General features: G+C 32.8%; 1 protein-coding gene across 1 annotated transcript in view; it reads left to right on the forward strand.

The window, feature by feature from the left end:
* LOC118747187 (NGFI-A-binding protein homolog) overlaps positions 1-6,031 on the forward strand; it is a 102,373-nt gene that overhangs the window by 25,099 nt on the left and 71,243 nt on the right. The window lies entirely within an intron of this gene.

Genomic DNA, 6,031 nt, shown 5'->3' on the forward strand with positions numbered 1-6,031 from the left:
AATTGCACACGGCAATGGTGCAACGGAAATGGTGCACCGGAAATGGTGCAACGGAAATGGTTGGGGCTGAAAGAAGTGCTTCTTGTGTGTATGCATATGGTATTAACTTAACAAAAATTTGCTAATAAAAGGTTAAAGAATAACACTTAGAAAAAGACCGATACAAGAATGAAAGTAAAGGTGACTACGTACGTTCTTGGGACGTATCGATAAAATAATCGATATTTTTATCGATATTGCTATCAATTTTGCTATCGATATTTTCGGAACTAATCGATATAATAGTCGCTATCTTTATCGATTTTGTTATCGATAGTTTTATCGATTTGTTATCGATAGTCTTATCGATTTTGTAATCGATATTTTTAACTATTTTGTTATCGATATTTTTTTCGATTTTGTTATCGATTTTGTTATCGGTGTTTATAGATTTTGTTAGCGATATTTATCGATTTTGTTATCGGTATTTATCGATTTTGTTATCGATATTTATCGACTTTGTATCGACATCTATAGATTTTGATATGGATATTTTTATCGATTTTGTTATCGAAATTTTTATCGATTTTGTCATGGGTATTTTTATCGGTTTTTTTATGGATATTTTTATCGACTTCCTAATAGATTTTGCTATCAATATTATTATCGGTTTTGTTATCGATATTTTATTGGATGTTGCTATCGAATTTGTGATCGATAGAGTATAAAGATAGAAATTAAGATAAAGGAAAACAGAATAACATAAATGTAATTAGAACGAACAGGGGTAGAGGTAGGGATCTAGATAGAAAAAGGACAAAAAATATAACCTTAAGCAAAAGCAGATGTATGTATGTATGTACATATGTATGTATGTATGTATATTGTCTATGAGACAAAGTAGATATGTATGTAACGTAAGCTTTACTTCTCCAGCGTGCCCCAGGCGCACTTTCTTTTCTTCTTTTGTTCGTGAATGCATCAATACAAAGCATCACTTTTATTATTTCCCAACTGTAATTGATGGAAATGTCCAATATGCCGAATTGGAACTAAGCTGCGCAAAGTCAATTTCGTCAATTATTGTTTTGAAACGGAAAAACTGATGAGCAGGGTATTGTTATAAAGTTTTTTGCAATGTATGGGGGCCCGGGTGGTTTTTTGAATTAGATTTGATATCAAAATTTTTCTGGGCGAAATAAATAATGCTTATTAGTGAAACAACTTATGAACAAATCAAATTTGCCTTCTAACTTTTTAACCCATAATTAAAAGAAAGTGTATTACTGTGCACCTATTTAAAAAAAAAAAAACCAAAACTCGGTCAAGATATTTAAGGACAATTTGCACCGTTTGTTTTTTGTTTTTGCACACTTTCGGTATACTTTTGGCCAGCATTGACTGCGCCGCCGATTTCTCGGTGCTGTGCTGCACCAATCGTTGCGCCATAGCCAAGATGCGCCTAAAGTTGGTTGCGCAACGAAGCTTACAAATGTCGGTCATGTGGCAATTGCAATGGTGGAGCCCGCCACAGCCGTGCACACACACACAGTCACAGCAGCGCCAGCCGTCCGTCCAACTGCTGTTAGCGGCAGAAGAAGCGCTGCCATGCAACGAACGAACGGTAGATATACTAAAAATAGAGACAGGCGAAAGACGGCGGAGTTTACGAAAGGCGATGAAATGGAACGGAATAAATTTGCACTCTCGAACAGCATGAGCGCACAGCAAAAATATGTTCAAGTGCAGAAATGTGGAGTGGAGAGCAATGAAGTGGTGTGGTTTCAGCACCACATAAACTGCATTGGGCTTATTGTGTGCCTATTGTGGTGAAAAATATGCAAGATACATAAATACATGCTACTGAAGCAGTGCATATATTATGTTGAAAAATGGAGTCGAGTGAGTGAATGTAGAACCACCAATGGCATGAATGGGGTCAGGGATTTGCAGTGCCGCCACTAATGTATGCCACAAGTGCACTGCTTACAAAATCAGTTGCACTGCCCAGTCGTGCCAACAGTTAAATAGCTAGCGAAAGAGTCACAAAACACAATATACATACATATACATATGTACATTGGTACGGAAAATCGACAACTGTATACTTACGGTGACCATTCGTACCGACTTTTAGGAAATTGTCCCGCTGAATATTCTTTAAAAGTCGGGATGTATAAGTGTCCCGATTTTTCATATTAGTACCGCTTGAGTCCCGATTTTCAGTGTTTTATTTATTAATTTGACAAGAGTCCTCCTGTACTCTGGCACAAAAACAATTTTTGGAACAAATATGGCAGCATTTTCGTTATGACATAACATAGAGCTTAGAATACATATAGGGGAGACATAAACATAGCCAGCATCTTTATTTTCAATTATCCTTGGTTATGTTTTATTCTGTCAAACTAGTTCTCTCTCTATATTGCAGTCATCATTCTTATCAAAAGTTTTTTGTAAAGTAATTTTTATAATTATTATTGTTTTTTATTTAATTAAATGATTCTAACGTGAATTTAGTGGAATTATAAAAAATAGTACTAATTCCCTAAAACATTCTAGTATACGAAAAATATAAGCTGTAGATACAGTGGCGAAAATGTAAATAGGGAAGAAACATTTAAGCATTCCTTTATTATTTTTTATGAAAGTGTAGCTCGTTATATAAAAAAACCATGTAAATTAAAAAAGCTGTCGAACATACTTCAGGAGCTACAGCTACAGCCACTTCGAACTTGCACTTTGGTATAATAAAATTTAATGGGCTACACAACTGCATGCTCAAAGTTCTAAAAACCTGATTAACAATTTTAAAATTTTGATCAATATTTGTTAAAATTCGACGAATTTTTGTAAATGTTCTACGAAATTTTAAACTTTGCTTTACATGTTTTATAGCATTATAGCATGTTTTTAAGCATTAAAAATTTTCTAAACAAAGAAAAGTAGCCAAAACTTGCTAAATTTCTTTTCCCTACCTACATTCTCAGCTCACATTTTTGCGATAATTTTTCAAGATTTTTTTTTCTTTGTTTTGTCTTTTTATCCTATAAACAAAATTGTATGTACAGATTTGATACTTCCGAAATGTTCCAATTTTTGTCCACAGAAATCTGGTCACCGTATGTATACTAGATATTTTGGCAGCTAGTAATTCGACACTATTCGCATTTGTTTGTACTTTGCTTTGTGGTAAGCAATATTTGGTTTGAATGGTAGCAAGTGAGACGTGAGGGTCGAGACTGCTGCTGCAGCTATGTATCTTTATGGCTTCCATTACTTCCATTATACGAGTAACACGATGTATTGAACGGTTTCGGGCCACATATTTAGGTGTTACTAATTTCCACTGCTGCGTTACATTTGCTGCACTTGTTTATATAAACCCTTGAAGAAACGTTTGGTGTTAAGCGCATTTTACTGTATTTACAAATATTTAGATTACAAATCCTGCCAATAACATAAATAAGAAATTTTGTTACTGAATGAGTGAGTAAGTGTGTGTGTGTGTGAATATGTTATTTGCCCTTTCACGCTCAAATAGCTGGACGTATTTGAACGAGATTTGGCACACAGATAACATAATGGATATTTTTTGGAGAGAGTTGCCACCTTTTTAAAAAGTTAAAATCAATTAATTATTGTGTTAAATAAAATATTACAAAATAAGGAGTGTCAAACGAAATGGATTCTAAAACAGTTTATTTCTATTAACTCTTCATAGGGTTGCCACCTGTTAAAACTGTTTAAATCTAGTTAAATAAAATATTTTTATCTAATAATCAAATGAGAAAGCTTTAAACATTTTTATTTCGAAAAAGATTTTGGCGTGGGTTGCCACCTGTTTTAGAGTTCAAAATCATTTTAAGCAAAAAGTTAAATGAAATATTTTATATCAGGTTACAATAGACGAGAGATCTACGAAAGCATAATTTCGAAAGCATTTTTGAAGAGGGTTGCCACGCGTTTGAAAATTCGCGATCAATTTATTTAACTATTTAAGTGAAATACTCTATTATGGGTATCAAACGAAAGAGGGTTAAGTAAGTCTTATTTTCGAAATATTTTTCTAGAGGGTTGCCGTCTGCTTAAAAAATCAAACTAAGTTTAATAATAATTAAATACTTTAATAAGAGTGTCAAACGAGAGAGATTTTAGGAAATGTCTATTTCGGAAATATTTTTGACTAAGGTTGCCACTTCGTTAGAAATTTAAAATCAATTTAATTAACAAAGTAAATGAAATACTTTGATGCCACGAAATTGTGGGTATGATATTTTTTGATGTATTTGGGATTGCCTTCAAGTGTGAATAAAATGACATTTTATCACTTTACTCACCCTAATCCTCAATTAAGTACTCAAATGTTCGCCAGCGAAATAATGTTACTCCCACCACCAGTCAACATGAATACGTACTTTACTAAAGATTCTAATTTGTAGAATCAGAGGCAATTAATATGGTTATGATGTGTGGCACACTTTATTTTTGGCAGCCAATTGGCAAACAGATATTAATGCGTTATATGTGTTTAACGTTAGAGCAAGAATAATTGCAAGCAATATTCGATATGGTCGTTAACGCCCAGGCGAATAGCTATGTATTTAATACTTTAGCAGCAAAAAAAAAATATTTGTGTATGTACACAGTATATAAATATGTATATGTAGACCAAGATGTAAACCAGTTAAGAATGAATCGTTTAGCACATTTGTTTGCTATAGGTAAGTTTGTTGTTGTCATTTTTGTAATTTCCATTTGCTGCAATCGATGTGTTCAAGTGATAAAGTAGCCGAGTTTATTCTGCCATTCGCAACATACAATAAGTACACGAGTGTGTAGGTACGATTATATAGTACTCATGCATACATGTACATGTATAAGTATACATACATATTTGTTTCTCATGTGTAAGTAAAATCTCACATAGTGTAGGCCTATATTCGCACGTGGTGTTACAAGAGATTGGCAATTGCAATTACAAATACGGCTCTACAAACATGCATACGCTACAAATAGTCACCCACACTTGAGTTGGCAGTAAGTTGTATTTTATTTTGTACCGTTGTGCTTGAATTAGATATACATACTCGTAACAATGAAGACGTAAGAGAACAACAACATCAACAACAAGTGTATTGCGTGGTCGTCATATGTAAGCGTTTGGGTTGCCAATTTGAGAGAAGGAAAGCAACCATGTTTGTTACTTATAGGCGCTACATACTTCGTTAGAATGTATCTAGGTAAGTAAGATATATGTTTGCGAAAAAAAAATAAAACCAACGCGAGAATTCTCGATTGGACATGGTGTAACTGATGTACTATTTTGCGGTGGAGCATGAAAAACAAATTAAACGCTTCACTAAATAAACACGAACCCAATAATAGAAGATAGACACTCACTACGTGCACAGTTGGCAATGAGTTGATATATATATTATACACATGCACTTACAAAAGTGCCGTGTAAAATGCCTTTTGGCAATTTTATTTAGAAACAATTCAAGTTTCATCGAATCTTTAGAGGCTTTTAGTGATTTCTCGTGTTTTGTCGGCGGTTTTTCATATATTACATATTTGTCTAAAAGAGTTTTAAATTTCACTTAAATATTTAGGAATAACTAAAGAAATTATATAACTTATAACTCGATTAACTAAAGGAAATTTTCAATATTTATTCGTCCTTGCGAACTAAAAAAAAATAGAAATAGAAATTATAGTTTTGTTTTGCCGCAATTAACAACTGTAAAAATCCGTCAGAAATAAAAAGACAAAAACGAGAATGAACAGCAAAAAATAGAGAAAAAAGAAGCAAACTAAAATAAATTAAAACACAAAAAGACAGAGGAAATGAGATAGGAAAGTTTAAGAAACAAAAATTAAAACAAAATGAAAAAAGAAAACAGAGGCAAAGAGAAATAATAAGGCGAAGATAAAAGAAAATAAAAAACAAAATAACAGAGTCAATGAAAAGAAAAGAAAATAAAAGAAAAGAAAAGAAAAGGAAAGAAAAGAAAAGAAAAGAAAAGAAAAGAAAAGAAAAGAAAAGAAA

The sequence above is a fragment of the Rhagoletis pomonella genome, unplaced genomic scaffold (genome assembly GCF_013731165.1).
Source record: "Rhagoletis pomonella isolate Grant_MI unplaced genomic scaffold, Rhpom_1.0 Rhpom_scaffold_00011, whole genome shotgun sequence".
Taxonomy (NCBI): domain Eukaryota; kingdom Metazoa; phylum Arthropoda; class Insecta; order Diptera; family Tephritidae; genus Rhagoletis; species Rhagoletis pomonella.